The following is a 25513-nucleotide window of genomic DNA, read 5'->3' as shown; positions in this document are numbered from 1 at the left end:
TTTAACCATTAGTTTATAAATTGGATAATGAGGGACTGAGGTCTAGAGAGAGGCCATCAGAGGGATTTGGCAGTAAGAGGAAGGAGCATTTGTCATGTCAATTGAGCATTCACAGGAACCTACCCAGGCAGAGGGAGAGGGGAAAGCAGCAAATGCACAAGAGGAGCGGTCTTCTGTTGGGCTTCTGTGCAAACACTGTATATTTGGTGTGTGAAACACTGATGACGCTTAGCACACAGCTCAGAATAATCAGCTTATACTTGTGCAACACTGTCCTTGTTTGAGCATGCATGCTCTCCGCTGGTCCTTCACTAACCTGACCAGTAACTTTGTATGCCCTTCCAAGAGTATTCAAAACCAGGCAAGAGAGTGAAAACACCAATCAACCAAAGAACAAAATCAGATAATTATTTGCCTGATTTTTTTGTGACTTTTAGGATGGTATAAATTGAAAACTTTACCTCTTTATGTTTGATGAAAATATCTCTGGCTGATTAGACAAGAAGGAGATATAGTATTGTAAGCCTAGTTTCAAGTAAGTAAAATTTTGGTAGAATTTTAAGTGTCTGTAATAGGTAAAAACTATCTAAGACATAATAAGGAAATAAAAGTCAAAATTCCCAAATGTTCAGTCTAGTACTGCCATTTCACAGATTAATGAATTATTCCCAATCTTTTAAAAAAATTTAAATATATTTTATATAAGTATTAACTATATCATAACAAATTCCATATTCCCCCAAATTCAGGTATATTTGCTAATACCTTAGTACCCAGGTATTGAAGTGTCTTTACAATTTCTTGAAAATATATATCCATATAAAGAATGAAATAGTCAAAAATTGTGTATTTTAGGTACAAGCTATCAATATTCAGATGGTCACTTGGATTTTCCACATTATATTATGATGTTCTGACATTATTAAGACATGAATAAGTTCATTTTTATTATAAAACATAGCCACATCGGTGACTTATTGAGGGGACGTTTAGATGACCAATTGGCGACAAATTGCAGTGGACAGAATCACATACTAAAAGGAGCCTTCGGTCTTTTCAAACTTTTTACTAGCTCTTTCACTTCAGCTACTGAGTTTTCACTAGCAAAATTTATAGAAACCAAAAACTTTCAGAGAAAATGTATTTAAAAGACACAAAATACAAATAAACATTTCTTGATTGTTGGTTATGTTTGGTTGGTTATGAGAAAGATATGGAAAACTGTCAAATATATCAATCATTATTAGTTAGTAAACTTACTTAACAATTTCAAAAGAATTTCTGTTAATAATTAACATACTTTGTCATTGGTAGCTGAGTGGGGGTGGAGATTCTGGAAGCCTGGCCTGAGACCAACACAGAAGGAAGATAGGATACACGACTAGAAAAATTCCTTAAGAAAGACAACTTACCAAAAGTGACATAATAAAAAGTGATGTCTGAACAGTTCTGTATCTACTGAAGAAACTGGATCTATATCTTTAAATCTTCACAAATGATAAAATGCCAGCCATTACTTGTGAGTTTTTCTAAACATATAAAAAATACATAGTACTAATCAAAGCAAAACAAAACAAAAAAATTCCTTGGCAAATAACAAGAGGAAATACTTTCCAATGTATTATAGAGGTTAGAATAAACCTGATATTAACAATCTGTTAATAAATCTGATACCTAACAACGTAACATAAGAAAGCAAAACCACAGGCCAGTATCTTTCATGACATGTAAACAAAGCCTTACATAAACATTAGCAAGTCAAATAAAGTAACACATAAAATATATGATGTGTTATCATGATGAGTAGTGAGTTCTACGTAGTCAAGAAATAAATACTGATTCTTGACCTCTGAGGGCAGACCTAAAGTAGAAAGAGACCCAGGCCTCAGGTTAATGGAGAGAAACCACATAACCAATAAGCTGATGAGAACCTTCATGGCATTTACCATGTTTAATGCAGGGGTCAAGTAAATGTTATCCCCTCAATGATCCAGGGTACAATCAATTTCCAGATTCACCCTGCACAGATAGATACTCCAGTAGTTCCTAGGGCTCATCAAGAGCACTGAGGCTGATGTGTTTCATGTATTGGGTGCCTTTGACCCCTGTCCATCAGTCCTGATGACAGTGAGGCCTTGGGTTACCAGCTGCTTCACCAGATCATGCAGTCCATCTTCCAGGAAGTTACTATTGCCCCTCAGGTACTTGTACTGGAAACATAGACAGCTGAAACTATATGAGCCTCACCACTGGCATCTCCTTGTTCAGCCCAGTCTACCTCCAGCCTCAGGGCCTCAGTAGAATCCAAGGAATCAGCAATACAATCTCAGGTCAAGCCTATGAATCCCATATGAAATTTATTTTTGAGTTGATCTAAAATACTGACACAGACCTGGGGCCAGTTTTTCATGTGTACAAACTGTCAGGTTGAAGAACCAGCTGGATTAGGTGTGTATGATCTTGGGCCAGGACTAGCCCAAAGGGGAAAGCCAATGTAGGTGAAACTTTTGGTCAAAATCACATTGTAATACATTGCCCACTTGCTCACTCCTCAACTCAACCAAGAACAAGGGAGTGAGGGAGGGCCAGCAGGAATCTGGTTCTCCCTCCTTCCGATTTGACTTCTCCATCCCTTGACTGCCCTCCTATCTTAGAAGGTATCTGGCTTGTCTGTCTTATTCTGGTTATTTAACTACTTCACCCTCTAGGACTGACTTACCAAATGTAGATTTGAAAAATCTCAGCCAGGCTTTACCTGCTGGGAGTGTTTAATTTAAGACATTCTCCTTGGGCTGCTTTCTCCAGGGCTTAGATATTTCTTGCTGTGAATTCCTTTCCCCTTCTTTTCTCTCCTGCTCCCCATCCCCTCCGCTCCCCTCCAATTTATTTTACATCTGGAGCAAAACAGTCCAACTGTGATTCTACTGTACATATCACAACAATTAGTCAAATAAAGTGAACTATGCAGCAGAGAGGAAGGAAGGAAGGTAGGAAGGAAGGAAGGAAAAGAAAAGAGAGAAAGGGGAGAGAAAGAAAGAGAGAGAAAGAAAGAAAGAAAACTTGAATGAGAACCCTGAGTTTCAGATCGGATTCCAGACCGACAACAATTTGACTACAGCCTAGTGAGCCCTGACCCTATGTAGAAAACGCAGATAAACTATACCTAGACTTTGGATTATGGAAAATGAGATGATTAATGAGTGTTGTGCTAATTCCCTAAATGTGTGGTAATTTGTTACTCAGCAACAGAAAACCAAAACACTAAAGATTTTAAATTACTCTATATTCGACAAAATTGCAATCAAAACCCCAGCAGATTTTTTAAAGATGAAAATTCTAAAACTTCATGAGGAAATGCAAAGAAATTATATGAGTCGAGGAAATCTTGAAGAAGAATAAAGCTGGACTACTTATACTCCTACATATCAAGATTTATAAATCTATAGTACTTATGAATATGTGATATTGGTGCAAGTATAAACATATAGATTAAGAAAACACAATAGAGTTCAGAGATAGATTTCACACGTGTGTGTTCATCAGTTTTGTGATAAAAACACCACTGGCATTGTACAAAAATAATCTTTTCAATCAATAGTGCTGGGTAAGTTGAATATTCATAAATAATATGGATAAATCTTGACTCATAAAAATTAATTTGAGATGTATAATAAATACAAATATAAAAAATTAAGTCATAAAGCTTCCAGAATAAAATATAGGAGAAGGCCTACAAGTGTTTGAGGTATGCAAAAATCCCTGAAACAGTTCACAAAAAGCAAACAATGAAAGAAAAAACTGATAAATTAGTTTTTATAAAATTAAGAATACCTATTTCACAAAGGATGCTATTTTGAGAGTGGAAAAATAAGCCACTGACTGGAACAAGATGATTGCCTCACATACATCCAACAGAAAGCTTGTCTTCAGGATACATCTTATTCAAAAGATAACCAATCCATAAGATTAAGAAAATCAATCTATAAGAAAAGCATAGACCTCAATTTTGTAAATAGGGAAAAGGTAAAACTACACAAAATAGAGGAGATTCAGGTGGCCAAAATACGTGAAAACATGTTCAGCATCATCAGTCATCAGGGGAATGCAAATTAAAACTGTAATGAGGTGTCACTGCACAGAAACTGGAATTGTTAAAATTAAAAGACCGGTAATACCAAATGTCTTCTTTAAAAGAACCTGGATATGAGGTAAGATTCAGATTCATGATTTGAGATTAAATTTGGATTGATAATGCAGTATCTTTTTCTTTCTTTTACTCTACATGTTAATAATTCACAGGGGCTGTCACAAACTAGCTAGCTTCTTAAAAAATAAATAAATCTGTGGTTATTCACGTTAACAAAGAAAACTATGGTGCTTAGTACAGTGGAAAGAAAGGGTGACCGTACCAAGAAGAGAGAAGCTCACAGACAGCTTCTGACTGAACTCAGTTAAAGCGGGACTCTCTATGAAATGGTGTGAAGAGACTTCTAGAGACATCATGTCCAGGGAACTGATCACTGCAGTTGTTTTTTGTTTTGCTTTGTTTTTATAGTCTCCTTCACTTCTTTTCTTGTAGAAATAGCATTTAAAAAAAAAGAATTACTATTATGGCAGAATACTTGCAGACAGCAATGTCTGATTGCTCCAATATTCTATAAGTTTTGCTACTTAATGTGTTCTGCTCTAAGTATACTTATCTTAACTATAATTTCTGAGGGAAGTCCCTATTTCAATACAACTTTATAATAATATTAGGAAGGTTGCTTTGACTCAAATTATGAGAAATTGAGTGAGAATGATTCAGCTCACAATGCAGAGAAAACCAAGTGTGTTGTGCAGTTAAACACAATAACTATAAATAATTCATACATTTACCATGCTCATTACTAAAGCACTTGCTCAGATCCTTAGGCATAAAACTAAGAAACTTTCTCTCTACAAGGTATCTTTAATCTTCTTTTGTACACCATCTGCTGACCTCTGTATTTCCTAATTTCCTCTAATCCCGCTAAGCACAGATATAAAATTGCTTCCTTTTATCAGGGACATTATTACTCATAGCAAAAACTGATGGGTCTATGATATATTTTATCCTTCTCCTTTTCCTCCTCCTCTTTCCTCTTTCTTCCTCTTCCTCTTCCTCCTCCTTTTTCTTTCCTACAAGATTCTTCCTCCTGGATATAGACTAGTGAATCATTTATGGACACTTGACCCTAGCTGGGCCAATCAGATATCTTTTCTACGATCTTGAAACTGATTCAGCGATGGGTAGGCAGGCTTTGTGTGTGCATGAATCCAAAGCAGTAAACTCAGGAACTGTGGGGCTCCTATGCATGGAGACTCATGCTAGTTAAAAAGCTCTAGACTTAGCATTTAGTAGGGGTGGATGTGTGTGTATGTGTGTATGTGTGTGTGTGTGTTTTGATGGATGACTATATAAGCATTCTTTCTTATAGTGATTTATTCAAACTACAAATATAACTCCTTAAAGCATATATTACTACAAAAGACAGACATACTCAAAGATCTGCAGTAATAGTGGGTGCTGCTGCATAAAGGATCATAACAACCCTGCACCATTTTGAGGATTAAAAGAATTAATACATGTAAAAAACTTAAAACAGTTTCTGGGAAATTATGGACACTCAATAGGTTTTAGCTATTATTATCATTATGGAAAGCTGGTTTTGGAGAATCTCTTACAAGAAGAAAAAGAGGTAAAAGGAAAGGGAAGATGAAAAAAACAGATATGACTTTTTTTTTTTTATCAGAACATGCGTGAAAACTTTGTCTTGCAAGTTCATAAGAGTGTGGTCAGAGTAGAAAATAAAACTACACAGTGGTTCAGCTCTGAAGAGCATAGCTGAATAATTGTGAAATGAGGAGTTTTCTTCCCTTCATTTTTCTGAAGTGTGCTTTAAAAAAATCACACATTTTCTTTTAATCCCTTTAAGTATTCAGGCAAAACTGGTGCATTCCAAAGTATACAAGTACATGCAGCTTGAGAACCAACGGACTAGTTAATGAAGCTATTCTACTGTGGTTTTTATTGCCAGATCAACTGTTGCTGAAAGATTAATTTAATTTATAAATATTTTTCATCAAGAAAAATTAGGCAGGATGAAAGCAATGAATTGCTTAAATCAAGATATATGATTTGGTTCTCTTTAAACCCAAATTTAGCACATAAAATAACAACAGTCTGGTTCAGTTATATAGAATTATATCCTAGAACAGTTATTTCTAAGATACTGTATGTAATCTTTCCGTCAATATTTTTGATGGCTTACTCATAAAATTATCAAATAAAATAAAAGCATTAGAAGAAAAATATTATCTAGCATTCATGTACCTTTTACTGTATGTCAGAAGCCCTGCTGGGTGCATTACATACATTATTTCTTTCACCCTACAACCACCCTACAAGGCAGGCTGCAGAGGACATTGATTTTGGCATTGTCAACTGCCCTTTCTGTCTCTTTCCTCATTGTGAAGCTGCTGCACGGTCTGTTTAAGACTGAACCCAGTCCCAGATCAACAGATTGGCCTAAATCAGTGAGAGTACTCTTTGCCATTCTCCCTGCTACAGAAACAATTTTAAAGAGCAGGCATGAACCTCTAGACGATTAAATCCAGATGAAGCTTGAAGGGCTTGTATTTGACATTTGTGGGACGAGTAGGGCTCTCCTTCTCTGGAGGGAACAGTGTGAAATGGGAGGCTGCAGATTGCAGACATTTGGCCAACCCAAAGTAAGCCAATATTGGCACAAACCCTTAGAAAAATGGAGCCAAGGCGTTGATCAAAACATTCTTGAAACTTCGGAACTCTTAATTTACATGGGCTAATGCATTTTGGTTATTTAAATTTGTCTTGAAGTTTATAATCAAGCATCCTAAATGGTTCTTGGGGGTGTTATTAGCCCCATTACACACAGGGGGAAAATTAGATTAGCTATGCCATCACTTAAGGAAATAAGTTCTAGAATTAGGATTTGGATTCTGGGAGTCAGAACTCTAGAGCAATGGTGTTCAACTGTTAAGATAGATGGCCTTCCTAAATAATGATTGGAAACATTGTAGCATTTGCTATTATCACATTCAAGAAAGTTTATAGGAATGTCCTTTATTATCTCTTCATCTAATTGAAAAAATTTTGATGATGAGGTTTTTTTTTTCCACTTAATTTCTTTGAGCAAAGTGAAAGAAAGGACTGAGATGATTTTGATGTTTCAGAGTCCAAATAGTTGGGTACTCTGTATAAAAAAGAAATTTTGAAAGTATGATTTTTCCATTTTGAAAGAACAGTTATTGTTCACAATAATTGTTCCATTTCTCTAACTTGGAATCATCATTGGGCTCTTGAGTGCCTGCTCTATTAGATGTATTGAGCATTTGGCTTAGAGTAGCAGAAAGAGTATGAGTTTGGAGGATTAGACATATAGAGGCCTTACATTAAATTCTGATGACTCCTTGAAGGGCTTTATGATACTGATCAGTCTTTAAACCTCAGTGTCTTCTATAAAGATTGGTTAATAATACTTTCCTCACTGGCTTGTTGAACAGATAAAATGTGATAATAGACCCATGACTGGCAGAAAATAAGCTTTTAATAAATGCAGTCTAAGTCACAAAAAATATTTTTGTAAAGTTTATATCACTATGGGGGCATTAGTAGTAGTATCCAATATTTTAACATTCTCTAAGGAGTTTGTGTTCCTTAGGTAAATGGTGCTGGCACATTTTCAGTCCTTCTCTACAACACAGAAGAGCACTAAGAGTACACTTATGCTCTTATTGGACACATTTGCACATCTTATCACCCTTAGTCAAAATTCTGTTTACTTCTCCTTGTTGCATGGTATGTTGGATAGGATATTGACTTCGTAGTCATACAGACTATAATGTTCAAATCCCAACTCTGATCCTGATTCTGATACCAACCATGCAAAGTGAGCAATCGCTAACTTTTCTCAGGTCATTTGCCAAAAAGGAAGAATACTTTTTACTTTTTAATGAAATAAATGCATAGATTACAAGAGACAGCATCAACCACAGTAATAATATAAATATATGTATAAATTAGTCATTAATCATTAATGTTCAATCTTATTTGTCCCTCTCTCCTATCTCCTTCCTCACTGTCACCTAAGCACCACATCAGAGTATTTTTTAATGTGTGGAATTATCAGCACCTCTCTGCTTTAATGAGTAAAATTTATTCTCTTTGAAATCCAAGGAAATTGGGAAATTTAGATATTCATCTTAAAGTGCTAAATATAGTTCAAAGTGATCAACAATAAATCAAACAGTATTTCCCCCTATGTTTCAGATAAGTTAATAAATTCCTTCTAAATACCATTGGATAATATTGTTTCAAAAACTTCACCTGGCTTAAGAAATTAGGGTTCTTTGGAAATCTTTTGTTTCATTTTTACTGTAAAATTTAAGATTGATTTTTTCATAAACATTAGAAAATCAAGATTATAATTCTGTGTATTTTGCTGTGAATGTATATGTGCATGCACACAAGCTGTACATAAACTAATGCATATAAATTATACAGATCCAGAATCTTTCTCTTTTTACTTACACATATATTGGAATTTTTAATCTAAAAAGCATGAGCAATTGCCTTAGTTCTCCATTTTTATGTGCTTCATAGATCAACTTTAAATTTCTCTCTTTTAAATTAACTTTGCTTGCTGTCCCCATAGACTAGCACTCCACAGCATATATTAAATATGTAAAAAAGGTGCTTTATAATGCATTATCTTCACCAAAGTAAATTAAGGCTCTCTTTCAAAGAAAAAGAATGTCTGTGTAGAATGTTAATAAGTTAAATGTTTATTTTTATGGCAACCGTTTCTATTATAAATAATAATGGTTCTTAAAAAAAAAAAGAAGGGAAAAAAGCAGCAGAACAAAGCAATAGTCTATAAAATAAAACCTGAGCAGGTGCAGAGAAATACAGTATTTAGAGTAGAGTAATGGTAACTTCTACCTTTGGGTATTTGTCATTTGTATATTTAGAATTAGTGTGGTGAACAGTAGGAGATTAATTTATACAAGGAAAGCCAAACTGGAAGTAAAGGCCTTTCTAAAGGAAATGTATCTTGTGTGGGGACTATCTATCATCTTGTGTCCTGAAATTGGTTCTAACAGGGGGCCATATTAGTATGCAGGCACTTAAGTTTTATTCCTTTTCCAGTTTTTGTTCTTGGAATGAGGTATCCCCATGAAACTCATTAAACCTCCTATTTCTGCAGCTGACACTCCACTCAGGCATGAATAATCTAAGGGGCAAACAGAAAGTTGATATAAATATGCAAAGATTTTTGATGAAACATAAAATAATAGGTAACCAAAGAACTGAAAGTGATTCACTGGCACAAACACACACACAAATTTATCACTTTTATTAATGTTTAGTTATGAGAAACTCTAATCAAATTTTAAATTCTTGTTGAAACGTATGTTAGAACTCCTTAAAAAACTGTCAAGTGCTCAGGCAGATATGTTAGTAGTAGTATGAATATTTAAAGCATGAGGATGAGAAAATTCAAATAAATAACTATAAATTCTTTTTCCTTGATCATCTTTAAGATAGTGTCTTCATACAAGGTAACAATAGGGGGAAGGAAGCATTATTTAATATATTTTTGGGGGGATATTGGCTTATTGCTCTGGAAGAAATAGGCTAGGATTCACAAATCATGTAAGCTCAGAAAATAGTTCACTTTGAACAAGTAATTGTAAACAAACTGAAAGAACAAAAACTTTGCAAAACGACTGCTCACAACAATTAACATTCATCAGCTTGGCCCAAATTAATGTTTGATGATACTCACAGGGAAGTAGAAATCATACTTTACTGGTGATAGGGTCAATCTGAAAATTCCCATAGGAGAATATTTTTGCAATAGCTAGTGAGTATGAAAATGTGCATACTCTTTATCCCAGTATCTCTGCTTCTAGGTGCTACCATAGAGAAGCAAGTGCTCAGGCGCACAGGGATGCCAGCTGTGGCATTGTTCATGTTAGTGAAAATTGGTTTCAATGTGGTTATTGATCTACAAAAATAAATCATTAGAACCATACCTCACAATACATCTAAGATCTAATTCACATGGGTAAAAGACTCTAATGTAAAAGCAAACCTTTATAAAACATTAAAGAACGTATAGAACATTTATTTTTCGTACTGGGGTAGGAGAGAAAAGAAAGCATAAAAACATTATGCCACAAACCACGTATAAAAACTTAATGAAATACAGACTATATTAAAATTACAAGTTGTGTTTTGAAAAGAGATACTGTAAACTAAAAAGATATGTCTAAAACTTAAAAAAAGATAACTTAAAATGCATATAAATAATACTTAAAATGCATACAATACAATACAACAGAGTATTGTTTATCAGAATAGGTGGAAAAATTATTGTGAATCAATAAGAAAAACAAAGCCAATCCAGAAGAAAATAGATAAAGGATGTGAGTAGGTAATTCAGAGAAAATTTGATTAAAATTACATTAACAATCACAGAGACGAACTTTAAATAATATTTTGATGCCATTTCACACCCAATAGTTTGGAAAAATTTAAATAGGCTGACATTATAAAGGTGGGTGATATATAAAAAGCTGTTGATTCTCCTAAGATATTGGTAGGAATATAAAGTAGCATATTCACTTTAGATAGCAATTTGGCAATACTTAGCCAATTTGAAGATCTATACACACTTTGGTGGGGCAATTCTACGTCTAGGCTTATGCCTCAGTGAAACTCTAGCACATACGTTCCAAGTTAAAGGTACAAGATATTTATAAGAGTATTTAAAAAATAAAATCTGAATTTTTTGAGTTTTGTCATATCATTGCTGAGTCTAATTCTGATTTTTATGTTGTATTTTTAAAGTTTATTTCCTATGTCTTTTTCTTAATATCTTTTAGCTCATTTTGAAATAGTTACGGTTTTAATATTTATTTGTCTATCATCTATCTATTAATCATATGTCTTTTCTGGGCTCTTTTAATTGTGTGGATGTTCTTCTGGTCCTTATTTTCTCTTTACTTATGGGATTCAATTTTTTTTAATCACTTTTGTGTGATATTAGTTTTCCTGAATTTTTAGAGGAAGTTTGGATTCAGATTCGTTCTCTAATTTCATAGAGCTCCCTCTTCTGTCCTTTCCAGTAGTAACTTGCTTTCTGAGATTCCTAGCTCTGCCCTCTCCCCTACTATTACCTGAGTGTCCAGCAACACTCCCTTTCTGTCCTTTGTTACCTGTGTCATGCTAAATTTTGATTCCACTCCCAGCAGTTACTCCCTGGGGCCTGCCCTGAAAGTTGGCTTTGGCATGTCAATTTCAAGCCTTGTTAAGGCTAGAATGTCCCCACTCTCAAGCTTCCTTACTGCAAGCCTTTGTATTTACCTACATCTGGAGCATGCCAAAACTCCTCCCAGTGTCAGTTCTGAATGCTATTGCCTCGCAGTGTTTTCCAGGGACCATCTATTGGCTGTGTGTGTTCTTTTCTTACGCCCATCTGTGGCTCCACTGTTTTCTTCTACTTCTGCCTCCCCTGGCAGGGTCTCCCTTCACACACACACACACATGTATGTGCACCTATTATTTTATTTCTTATACTTTGTGACTCTTTATTTACATTGCATTCTCTCACAGAGCCCTTGCTCTGGAAGAAGCAAGCTGTCATGCTGCTGGCTGCCCTATGGAGACGTCCATTTGGCAAGGAAGTAAGGAAGGTCTCCAGCCAACAGTGCCTGAGGAACTGAGGGCCTCAGTCTAAAAGTCTCTGAGGAACTGAATCTTGACATCACCTATGTAAGTGAGCTTAGCAAATCCTTCCCCAGTTAAACCTTTAGATCAAGACACAGACCTGGCCAATCCCTGAAATTAGCCTTGTCAGACTTACTGAGGCAGACAAATCTAGCTAAACTGCCTGCATTCTGGGTCCACAGAAGATGTGAGATAATATTTACCAATTTAAACTGCTAATTTTTTTTTACTGTAATAGATAACTAATATTATTCACATGTACAAAATTATGTATGTGTGTTATATGTTGTTCATTATTTGTAATTACTAAAAAATAGAGATAATTTAAGTCCACATCAATAAAATAGTAGTTAAATAAGGGTTCATTCATAAAATAAAACATGACACTACACTAAGAAAGGATAAGAGTGCTATTTAATGCACTGATATGAAAAGCTAATGTTTTTATTAAGTAAAAAAGAAGTACAAAATAATGCATAGCATGGTAACATCTATCTCTAGAAAGATACAGACAAAACTAGTAACCATGGGTACCTATTTTGGAAGATGGAGGTGGAGGCAACTGAGTAGCTTTAAGTACAGAGGTGGGAGGGATACTTTTAACTCTACAGTGTTTTATGCTTATTGATTTTGGAGCCATAACAATAAATTAGCTGTTTCACAAATTAATTAACTGCTTAAATGTTTAAAGGGAAAAATAAGTAAAATGTTTGACAGACTTGCATTTCCTTTTTTGAAAACAAAACATAAAGTTGAATAAGAAAAAGAAAATTGCTTTCTGTGTGGTGCATGTATATGTTTTTTACCATAGGCAAGTCAATAATATATAACTTATTGATATTTGCTTATGTAATAATAATTTTAAATACACCCGGGAATGATCCGTTCCAAATTTAGGCTAATGGTTATTTCTGGAAAGAGAAAGGTGTGAATAAGATTGGAGAAAAGGAAGCTAGATGACTTTGTATCTTCCACATTTTTATTTCAAATTAGGTCACATAGATTGAAAAAGTTCAGAGAAGGGCAGAAATAAAGAAATACTTGAAGTTTTCAAGTAAAGTAATTATTTTAGGAAAGTTATTTAAATATTTTTAATGACATTAGCATTAACTGGAATTCTATTAAAAATCACATGAAATTTAAAGATGCATATACATTGAATAGTCATTGGACCTATTTTGAGAGGGTTCCTACAAAGAAACATAAAAGATCTTGTTTCTAGTTTTGATATTAGGAACTATCAAAGTAAAAATACACCAGTCTGACATATAGAGTGAGAAAGTGAGCACTGAGCATCATACGGGAAATTTTTTCAGCAGCTACTCTTTCTAACTATATTTGATTGATTGAACTCAATCAAATAGTCATGTAATTCAGTTTTGTGCACAGGGAAAAAAATAAATGAGATTTTGTGGATACATAGCGTTGTCTCTTCTACAAGGGATGACAGCTTCTCAGCATGTGGGAATGTTGGCCCAGTGATGCCAGAGCTTTGAATTTTTTCATTTTTTTAAATGTGACATTGTCTGATTTTTAAATGTTGGCAGCTAATTCATTCTTTTAATGATCTTATATGAGCCAAATAAAATATGTCTATAAACTAGATCCAGTCTGTAGGACAATATGCTGCAAACTTTGACAGTACTAAAATATCCTACCCGTGATCAGTGAGGGAGATCAGGGTTCGAGATCTCTTTTCTTGTGGACTGTGGGAACATAGTGTTCTAAAACTAACACATTAGTTGGCACTCATAGGAAGAATTGGTGAGTTGCGCCACAGAAGCCAAGGGGTGGGATGAATTTTTGTAAACAACAGTGGTCAACAAGGATACAGCCAACAAATTAAAATGAGGACTCAAAGGCCATTTGATCCACCAAATCAAGAACTAGGGCAGCCACAACCCTGTAATAAAGTTATGCTCCCTGGCGTCTTGAAACTGGCAATGCAGCTGAAGAAAGGCTGTGTAAAAACAGAAGTGCCTATAATATAGTACAGTTCAGACTTTGTGGTATAGAGGGAATACATCAAAATTCAGAGAGCTAAAGCATCATTTTGAGATGTAGTTGTTAGGAAAAGCTTTGTGAGGTAGGGGAGACTTGAAGTAGGGCCTGAAGAATGGAATAATAAAGAACCTTGAGGAGATTCACATAGTACGTGAAAGTGTGAGAAAGAATGGAGTTGAACTAACTCTCAAGGTCTGCCTTAACTAGGTAGCTGAGTTCAGAGATTTATTATTTTTTAATTACTATTATCATTTTTTACCCTCATATTTTAGGGGGACACAGAGCTTCCTTGCCTTTAGGTCTCATCATATGTCTAAATTCTAGCTAAGGGCTGTGGGAAAATAGGGTGTGTAGCTTCCAGATGATGCTTTTAAAGAGGGTCCTTTTTATTTCTCTCTTCTTCTTGCTGGCTAAAATGAGCATCTAAATTCTGACTCCAGCAACTATCAGGGAACCTGAGGTGGCTTTGGGAATGGAAGTCCTTTATAGCATAGTAACAAGATAGGAAGTCTGGCCCTGGAAACCTTTGAACTCCCTGGATATGAGAGAGAGAGAGAAACTTCTCATTTATGCCCTAGGTATTCTGCTTGTTTACTGTGGTTTTCTTGAAATGTTTTGCTTTTTAAAAAAATAACTCAAAATTGAACATATTATTTTACCTCCCTGAGATTAAATTTCCTTAAAATGAGGGATATAAATTTGTTGAGACAGCCCCATTGATGTCTTCATACTTCAACGTTCTGTATGATTCAGAAAGAAATTTTTAAAAATCTATTTGAACAGTTGTGCCATGTCACCATTTGCATCAACACATCTCACATAAAATGTGAAAAACTCAGCCACTGACTCAGATATTTTCAAATGTATAGGAGTTTCTCTTCAAGACGTACCTGATGGCATGCATCACATCTAAGATGGAATATACAGTGTCCCCCGCTTTTTGAAAGTTCACCTTATGGCACTTCCCTTTTATGAAAGAACATACATTAGTAGCTATTTTCACTAACTGGAGGAAATCTTAAGAGAACTTTTCCTTTTAGGAAAAAGGTAGAAAGCAACAATAGTGTTCAACTTTTGTTTTGCAGGGAATACTACCTCCTGCAGTGAGAGTGGCACCTCCAAGCTCTTTCCCCAGGAAATACATTCAGCATCCCAGCATCTCAGCATCAGGTGGCCATAACTTTGAATTGTGCCTGTGAGCACCTGCGCTTTATCTCAGCTTATTCTCTATGTCATTAGCAAGATGTGTCCTAAGGTAATTGCTTCTTCACTTTACTCCATTTCGGCTTACCAAACTTTTCACAGGAACACTCTACTTTCAGATAGCAAGGGAAACCTTTATTCCAATAGAAATTGGAATGGAAAAATATTCCAAATCTGCTCATTCATTAATATCACACTTCAAACAAAAGAATTATGTCATTAATGATATTACTGAAATTTTTATAATTGACCCCTTAAAACGGATGGTTCACATCTCCTTTCACCTGGTCATCTTTTCCCAAAGGATAATTTCTTTGAATAGAAATCTTGATAAGAACTCAACAAAATATGTATGCTGGGGTGAACTAAATGTTTATACTACTTCTATCTATATTTCCTTTTCAGCGATTCACCGACCTCATTAGGGGAAATCCCGAGCCATCTCAAACAAGAAGATAAACAAAAACATTTATCTTTGTTTAATCAGTTGTTTCTATAATGTCTTTGGCCAAAATAATATTTTTCTTCAGAAGAGGGCTTGGGAAAGAGTTCTAGATGGTAGACTTTTCCAGAATTCTTTCTTTTTATCCTGCTGTTTCTCCATTTAGGAAAGTAAACAAAGCCCCAAGGTAACTGGTAAGTTAAATTCCTTTTGCTATTTCACAGCATATCCCACAAGAAAACTGTTTGTAAACCACAGCTTGAGGTTCTCAGAGGAAAAGAAGAATGATCAGTGAGCTCAGTTTAGACATTGCACATTTAATTTTGCCTTTTGGGCTCTGCCTCTGGTAGCAAAGCTCAGCTTTGAATCAGAAGTACCATTATCATATTATGAGATTTTAGTAAGACACTTGACATTCACCCTGGACTTTATGTTCTTGGTGAGAGATTCAAAAAAGACAATTTTAGTGGCTGATTCTAGACCTTTCATTGTCTATAAACCTTGTACAGTTTACATAGGCAATAAATATTTGTTTTTTTAATACCAGTAAAAATAGAAGCTAGAGACTAATCAATGAGAAAAGTGTAATACAAAAATAAGCAGTTAGTACTTGGAAATGCTTCCTTTTTGGTAGAGCATAATTTTTTTGTGTGTTCTTTTAAATGTTTTGTCTACTAAGAGAACAAAAATCTTATACAGGGACTAGGAGATACCATCTGGTGATTTTATACAATATTACTACCAAGAAAGCTCTATTTTCCCCAAATGTCATAGATTTAAAAACTCATTCTTTTGAGATTTCTGTGATAGTGCCCAGAAAAAAACAGATTCTTCTCTAATTTTTCAGCATTCAAGAAAATAAGCTAAAAGCTATTTTTATTAAATAGCACCCCTATAAAATGAGGACTAGAAAGAAAAACTAGCATAGATCAAGAATCATAAATTCATAAAATTGCTGAGAATCTAAAATATTTTGAGAAGTATAATAAAAAATTAACTTAATATATTTCTTCTGGAAAATACAGCTATCAAAAGGCTACAAAGGGTCATGTTACAAACACATGGATTTTGAATAAACAGAACAGATGGCAGGTTTTCATTTTATTCAATTGTTTTACAAATGGATGAATCAAACCTCGGGTAGAGTTTTTATTTTTATTTCGTTTGCACTTATAACTCTAATTACCTATAATGGAGTGCTAAGAACAGTTAACAGAATGCTTTATAGAAACACAGTAACAATGTAGGATTATTAATTCAAAATTGCCATTTCTGGGAAAAACCTAGAAATTAGTAGGTGGCAAGTAAAATATAAAACATTTGCTCAGAAACAACTGTCAGCTTTACATTTCAAAATACATGGATGGTCATGCCTATCTGTTTTTGGTAATGACTAGCACTGATGTACAGTGTTAGCTTAAAACAATAGATATTTTGTACAGGGAAGAAAGAACAGCTACAGAAGATCAGATAGGAGACTGCCAATTTTGGTTTTTAGACAAATGAATTTCACTGGGCTGTTAATAACGCGATTGGAGGTGACTGTGTTTATTTTGGGAATCTGTACATTTTATATGATTACAAAATGTGATAATGCATATGTAACTCAGACTGAAAAATACATGACGCTGTAGACCTGAGGGATATATTTTCAATTTTTTATTTAAATGTTTACTTGTCCACAGCAGTATTTTATGAAGCCCTTGAACTTATGAACCCATGCCATTCTACATGGCTGGCTTAACATGTGCAATGCTTGATTGTTTTTCTGAATGACCACTAACATTAATTTGTGTACATAATTCCCAATATTCCATTTTGAAATCCAGTATAACATTTCATTTCAATCTACTGATTTAGTCCTCTCAGGAGGACAGAGACTATTAAATTTTCAAAGCTTTTCAGTGCTATTCCTGTATCTAACAGAAATACCCAATTGAAAATCACCGCTGTGGTTTCTCCAGGGAACCTTGCTGTACCTTATTTCACAATGTCCATTTTCTGAGACAGAATGTAATCATAATTAATCTCAAGCCTATTAAATTGCTGGACTGGCCATTAGAGATGACTATTTTTATGAGAATAAATTCTAAAAATTTCTAAAGAAACAATGAGGCCCTAACAGTTATTACTGCCACACACTCGCTACTGTTTGAATTACATTGCTTCCACAAATGAATTTCAGATAGCAAATTGTTTAAGTATCAGGGATAACCTTTAATATGTATTTCAAGTTACAATCCTACTAAAATGAAGATAAAATAAAACTTACTACAATAAACACACCTGCATGCTAAGAAGCATGTTTATGAAAAACAAAATATCAAGCATAATTTAGCTCTTCTTTCAACAATTTAGAGTCATTTTCATGACCATCAGTTTTATGCTTGGTTTTAGTATCATTGCTTCTCTGTCTCCTCCCTTACTGTTATTTGGTTATTATATAACAATTTATTTTGTCAGTGAAGTGCTGAATACATGGGAATTTAAAAAAAAATTGTGTAACGGATAAACAAATTTTCAAATGAAGCTTTCAGTGCTCTTCTAATATGATGTGGGCAGAGAAGATACCCAAGTGTTAAAAAGGTGCATTCATTATGTATAATATCGAATCAAGGGTCTACTCAGTAGACAAGCTGCATGAATCTTAGACTCCTAGGTATTTCAGTGGGTCAGAACTTTCTCAATCTACTACCAGGTTCTCAGATTTGTTACAGATACTGAAGTTAACAAAAGATGAACCACTGAATAAATCAGATGTTATTATCAATGAGAAAATGACATATGGAAATAACATACTGTGCTCTTGGACAATACTATTATGTTAAAAAACATATGCCTTGCCTTGAATGGTTTTTATATTTAGCTATTGGTTTAGGTAGAGAGGAAAAGTCAAATATTAACTTTAGAATCTGCTGTCTTCCCACATGTGAGGCCAGAATCAATTTTAAATAACATTATCCTGAGAGAATCATGTGGTATAAGCTGAAAATTGCAAGACTAGTGAGCATTCCTTTGTGAACTCCCTAGGTTTATTTATATATTCCCAAACAGTTTTCTGTGATTTTATTCTTACCAATATTTCCTGGGCTGAGTATATTGATACCTCGCTATATCTACATTATAAAGGACTTCTATGTATCTCTAAAAATCATTTGTTTTCATATACCTGGAGTCTATTCTTAGACCCTAATGATGTTAACTTGATTAGGTTAGTGATTAATTAGAGAGTGGTGGCCAAAAACAAACAAAAAAAGCAATGTTGTTAGGTAATTATTCTTAAAACGTATTTGGATGATAAATCAATAGTTTTTTTCATCCAGTTTGTTGAAATCCTTATACAATATAATTTAATTGGGATAATTAGATTTCTATTTATATGTTTTTTTTCTTTTCTTCTAGCTTTGGCACATTTATTCTTTATAAAGTGTTAAAGAATTGATTGACACTAAAGTACTAGAAGCTGTTCTGAATGTTAACCTAAAATGCTGATTGTTATCTTCTTAATTTTTATCATGATTTTTCCTGGAATTTCTAAACAAAATGGCAGATAATTTAGAAATAGGCATAACTATTTTAATTTTTAAATGTATCTCAGAAAAACCTATTTTATGAATAGTAATACAGACTTACTCTATGAGGACTGATGTAGTCTCTAGTTCACAGGCTATCTTGGATTTAGATGGCACCTGGCGAGAAGCTAGACAGCATGCTGCTTACAGAGCCTGAAGTTGGGGTCTGCGGCCCCCTGGACCTGAGGATGTATTCTGTGGATTTTACAGTCATTTCACCATGCAGTTTTTAAAATTTGTGCTTCATTCTGTGTATGTGTGCTGAGTAGTAGTTTTCTTATTAAGCCTTCAGTTCAACAACTAAAAACCCAAGACTGAGAAAAAAGGAACATCAATTCTCAGTATTTTAAAAAAGACTGACAATAATGAAGAGGCCTTGAGCTCCCTGATGGCTGGTTATAAGACAAACAGATAGCTCTCCCATCCCGTATCACTGCCCTAGTCGCTATCCCAACTCCAAGTCTGTTTAAGCAGAATCCCAGGAAATAGGGAGAGCCGAAATTTACTCAAGTTGCACATTACCCCAGGGAAGAAACTATGGGTTTTCACTTCCTTGCCTTAAGAGTAAAGAAATAGTGCTTACCAAATCCAAGAGAGGGCCTCAAGAAGTGCCACCACCAGAATTAGAAGCCAATGTTGGTATCTTACTCCACAGGTGCATGTTTTCTCATGCAGCATACTTGTTGATTTATGCCTGTCTATTCAGAGAAACAATCAGATTGTGGATATGAATTCAATGTGGTTTATTAAAAATTTCCTATAATTGTAGATTTAATATGCATTTTTTCTGGGCTGAGTTATTTCAATATGTTCTTTAATTTATCAAAACACAATAGCTAAAAGTAAAATTTTATTATAAATATATAATAATTTATTAGAAATTAACCCCTTAATGAGATTGAGTTATTGTAGAGTGTTAATTAATGTATGCAGAGATGAATATATCTTATATTCCTTAGCATTAGAATGCAAACAAATTCAGGATCAGTTCTATTTCTATTTTTAATTTTTACGGTTGTACGGATCAAAACATATGACTTCATAAATATTCTGACAGAAATGACAGTAGTTTTTAGTATAAATATCACTCAATTATTTGTATTCTTTTTATAAGTAAAAAATTACATAGTAATCTATCACCAAAAATTATTTTTAATAACCTATTTACTCATTGCTTAATTAAGTCCTCCCTCAATTTTGTCAAAAGCAAAGAATTTGAAAACCACTGATGTGCAAAGGGATTTGGTACCTAGTGGTCAAAATCATTTACTCTCTTTATTTCTTGGAAGTTTATTAGGAATACTAATTATATTCCTAACTGTATTATGAACTATATGAAGTTGATTTCTTTATAGCTCAAAAGTGGTTGAACACAGAAATTTCATACACTTTAACTTATCTGTTAACCATTTAATCCTCATCACAACCTTATGGATAGGTCCTGTTGATAGTCCACTTTAAAGATGAAAACTGAAGCGCAGAGAGGTTAAGTCACTTGCCTAATATCTCTTGCCTAAAGGTGAAGTCGGGATGTGAATTCAGGTCATCCTGCTCGGTCTGTTCTCTTATCTACTAAATTAAAAACTGCTCTTCAATGTACTCAGAAAGGTCTGAAAGATAAAGACATTCCAATTTCAATACCAATATATTTACCAATATAATATTTTTTATAGTATGTTTTTATCTTGCCATGCACTTTAAACAGTCTATAGAAACTCTGAGCTGCAGATTTAGCTAAATTTAGTTACCATGCAACTTAATTGGTAAAGCCAGTTCTCATTATTAAGCCAAAAGCTATTATCAAAAATATTTTCTGACAAGGAAAGTCTAACTTCATTTTTCTACTCAAATAAGCATGCTAATACTCATTTTGAAAAGCATTACCAAACCACTGAGAAATATGGTATAGAACATGTAAGATAGTGTCCTCTGAAGATTATTTAATGCAATTTTATAATTTATAAAACAAAATTATAGATCAATGTGCTATTTCTCATTACTTATTTTTAATAATGCAATGCAGTACATAGCTCAGACCATAAATCATTTACTTACCCTTGTTAAATGTGTGTACATACATATATCAAACTCTGATGCTTGGTTGGGAATAATTAAATTAAGTAATGTATGAAATCATAAAAGAACTCAATTTTACTTGCTGTTATGATCAAACTTTTCTTGTACTTAAAATAGAGAAGAGAAACTCTTCTACTGCCAAAACTAACAAGTCTGACTAGCATGTATTTTTACTTTTTGTTAATAAAAGCTAGAAAATATAGTCATTTTATAAGATGAAAGAAGAGGAGGATTAAATAATTAAGTATTTCATGATATGACTTGATAAAATAGATTTTAACTACATTGTTGAATAATACATTCCAAATCTGAAAGAAAGCATAAAAATTTTATACATGAGTTTTATCCAGTGTATCTTAAAAGTTTTGGCAGTCTCAAAAATATTCCAATTATGTTAAAAAGACCTACTTCATTAACCTATACTGCTTCAAATCTTCAAAGTTTTTCTTTTTAACTAATGTCCCAAAGAGGAGGCTTGAAAATACCTCAAAAGAACTGCTTATATTTAAATACATGAAAAAAGATGTTCTCAATTTTTAGTATTTCTTACTTGTATGTTATTTGCTTTGCTGTTAAGGAACTCCTTCAAAAGTGACGCATTCTTTGACAGTGTGAAAAGTTGGAAAAGGTGAGATCTTTAAACAACAATTATCAATACCAATCCATTTTAAATGCCAGTTTTTCACTTTTAACAGAAATATCTATAAGATAGAAAAAGATACAAATCCTAAGATAGTTTATATTTTCTTGGTTATCCATTGACACTGGTTTGTTTTCTTACCACAGTATTTTGGAGTTACCTTGTTTGATGTCTGGAGAGATTTTTGAGGTATGTGTCTTTCTTCTGTGAAGCAGAATAGAAGAGATGGGGAGAGGGAGGCGGAAGGGAGGAACCTGCCTCTTGCACAGCTTCACTCTTAGCTGCATCAGAAAGAACACATCTTTGCTCCATTATTCCTTCTAAAGTCTTGGTGTAGTGGTTTGCATACCGAGGTTTAAAAATTGCTCCAAAGAGCACTGTAAAGGCAGTGATTAGAGAAAACTGAAACTCTCTATTTGTATCCACCCAAGTCCAGACTCTTCAGTAACTGAATAAATAGATGAACACATACACAGACATGCATGTATATACCACATGTTTTAGATCATCTGATAGATCGTTTTATCATCATGCAACTGCTTTGTACTTTCTACGTAAATTTGTGTTTATGCTTTTATTAGATCAAGATACAACAAAATAAGACTATGTTTAATATTTAATTGTAGTATTTCTCAATCTAGGCCATAGATGCTTAGGGATTCACAGATATATTCTCAACAGTCTGCATGGTCTCAAGTCTGAGATATTCTGGTTAATGGACTTAAGTCATTAAGAGCTCGGGCCATAAAAGCCAGTCTCATCTGGGTCAAATTGCAGCTCTCCCACTTACTAGCTGTGGATCTTTGGGGAAGTTACCTTTCTTCTCTGAATCTCAATTATTTCATCTATAAAATGACAAATAAAATGCAATATAAAATGCTCACTTCCTCTTAGGTTGGATTAATTAAGATAAGTATTTCAGTCACTCGTAACATCAGTAAACCAAAAATGCTATTTCAGAATAATGTAGACTCATTATTCTGATGTTTGGGTTCTGGGTATAATTAAAAATAATGTACACTACTTCAGAAATAATTGTACTACTTTTGTTAGCCACCACAATCAAACTTTTTTAGTGCATTTAAAGAATGAGAAACTTTATATTGCTAAAAAATTAATCAGTCTGGTAGCTAGCATAGAATTTTTGTCTTTTAAAGAGGAAATATATTCATTTTATAAGTTGAAATAAGATGAGGATTAATGAAAATTGAAATAAGCACTTCATGATTGATTTGATAAAATGGGTTTTAACTGCCAATAATCGATTTTCATTAAATCATTAAAACATAAATCAGACTCCCTAGAATTCTAAATTGTTCTTTTTCTACTGATAGAAAATTACCTAATAGAAGAATCTTAGCAGAAAATATGGACTTTGTAGGAGAAGAAAACATCAATAATCATTAACAAAAGCATTTCAGTGTTTTGTGGGACAAAGGGAGAATACTTCAGCTCTTTGGTAAGTATTGTATACTTTTAATTTAGACCCACATTTCTGGTTGTAGAAATGCTGAAAACAATTGATGAACAGATTTTACAGCAGTATCTAGATCAAAGCCACCTTTATTTAGACCAATTTGCACACGGTTAATGATAATATGCAGCAAGGTTGAGGATGTTCAGAGGAAAGCATGAGACAAGTTTGGGGTTTTCCTCATGCCCTCTGTATTATTCAGGTTAGACTACCTATTATAACAAACTATCTCTAAATCTCAGTTGCTTAACACAATAGAGGTTTATTTTTTACTCTCCTCGCATCTAACCTAGGAAGTGGCAGACTCTGTTCTTTATAGTTTATCAGGGACATAGACTCCTGTCAGGTAGCTCCACCATTTCCTAAGGTCTTGGAGTCTTCCACAGGATTTCCTGCAGCCAGATGGCAGAGGGGTGGGAAAAAGTACCTGGAGATCTTTTCCAAGGGTTTGGGGCCCAGCTCATTCATTCCAAACCACATTAAAAAAAAAAAAAAAAAGACCACATTAACTGGCCAGAACTTGGCCCCACCTCATGAGAGCCTAGAAATGCAGTCTAGCAGTACACCAAAATAGAAGAGAACATAGGTATTGGTCCCAACTGGCTGGGCTCTCCTAATCCTCTATAGGAATTCAGGAGACTTGGTTTAAAGTCATAGATTCTTGCTGATATGGTAATGACATTTTTTTTTTATAAATGTTTCTGTTACCTTCATACACTATTTTCATTTAATTATAAATGATGTTAATTCATTGATCTCTAACTCCACGAAACTGAACAATCTTGTATACATATTGACTTATTTCTACGGTAAAGAAATTGCATCAGTTATAACAAGATCAATTGAGTTATTCTAGCATGTTAAATATGAATAATTTAAAATCTAGCTTCCTTAAAACATCCACAAAGATTAAGTACAATTTTCTGTATAACAGTCAAGTAAACAAGCATCAAAATGTCAAGTTTAATAATAAAAATATCATAAAACTAAAATCTCATAGGAGATCTTGCAAATAAATTGCTACATATATGGCTGATAAGATATAAATCTTATGACAAGATCTAACAGGAAAGGGACATCACCCAAACCTTGCTAATGTTGTATCTTAGTGTCTTTGTAGGTATTTGAGTTGTAAATATTCTTCAAACTTCTATCATTTACTAGGTATTAAATCCTAGTCCATTTCTTTGTATTTTCAAAATACTCATATTGAGAACTTATTTTCTTAAGTTTCTTATTCTTTCAATACTCTAATTACTCAAGCTTGGGGGATGTCACTTACAATTTATTTTAACTGATGTGCATTAAAGATATTGAGATTTCGATTTTTAAAAATTTCCACTGTTAACGATATGTTTGCTCCGAGAAAAACTGGGCAAATGCTTCTGGTCAAAAATGCTATTTATTTATTAGGAGATGCAGGATATCTGGAGCTGAATTTCTAGCTCTCAGCTTTCCCATAGTGAAATAAATCACAACCACATGACCCAAGCAGAAAAATGTATGCTTTACCCAAGATTTAAATAACAGGCCACAATTTTACACACATATATTCAAGCATTAAAGAGTACAATTATTATATCATGTCCATAAAACATGGACATCTTTGGAACATCTTACACTGACATCAAAGGTAAATATCAATGCAAGTGAGTCTACCCAGTAACTTATCTTTTTCTATAATCCTTTAAAATATTTTTGTACTTGCACTTTACTCTCCAATTCAAAATCTTACAATTTCTAATTTGATTCTAATCCAAGCTCTTCTACATACTATCTGTTTAGTCTTCAGCAAGACATTAATATTTCTGAGGCTTAAATTCCTTGCCTATAAAACAGGGATAATTATATCAATTGGGCAAGATTTTATGAGAGTTAGATAAGATAATAATGAGCCATAAACAATTTGTAAGCACTATGGGCAAAGCACCAACCAGTGTCTTGCTCTTCCTTCTTTCTTTAATCGGTGCTCTTGACAGTTGGGCTGGAGTTTTGACTTTTGTTCTGTGTGTGTGTGCTTTTGCCTTATTCACCCATCACTCTTTAGGTCAACTGGCAAAAAAGATACAGTCTCCAACAAACATTTATTAAGTGCCTACTAGAGAACAGTACTATGCTAGATATCATGGATATGAAGGTAAGCCAGATCCTTACCTTCACAAGCTAGAGTTTCTCTGTGTAGAAAGTAAAGTGTGGTAACTGCTATAAAGTTGAAGAACATAAGCAGAGGCTCTTACTGTACTTCGAAAAGGCTTTCAAGAAGAAGCAATGTACAAGGAGAGATCTGAAGGCTGAGAGGGAATTA

At 33.9% G+C, this 25513-nt stretch overlaps 1 protein-coding gene across 2 annotated transcripts in view; it reads right to left on the bottom strand.

Annotated features, from left to right (window-relative positions):
- The window catches only part of LIN7A (lin-7 homolog A, crumbs cell polarity complex component), a 207073-nt gene that overhangs the window by 168949 nt on the left and 12611 nt on the right, over positions 1-25513 (bottom strand). Inside the window, exons 3-5 of one of the 2 annotated variants that reach the window (XM_072973342.1) lie at positions 21895-22015; positions 20518-20628; positions 19602-19712 (exon numbers count right to left, since the gene is read on the bottom strand). The gene's annotated coding sequence lies outside the window, so the exon portion shown is untranslated. Of the gene's footprint in view, positions 1-19601; positions 19713-20517; positions 20629-21644; positions 21796-21894; positions 22016-25513 lie in introns of both variants that reach the window. The other variant, XM_072973341.1, reaches the window with a different exon arrangement.

This window comes from Vicugna pacos, chromosome 12 (assembly GCF_048564905.1).
Source record: "Vicugna pacos chromosome 12, VicPac4, whole genome shotgun sequence".
NCBI classification, from domain to species: Eukaryota; Metazoa; Chordata; class Mammalia; order Artiodactyla; family Camelidae; genus Vicugna; species Vicugna pacos.
The sequence above is the reverse complement of the archived record's forward strand: the minus strand, read 5'-3'. Positions and strand labels throughout refer to the sequence as shown.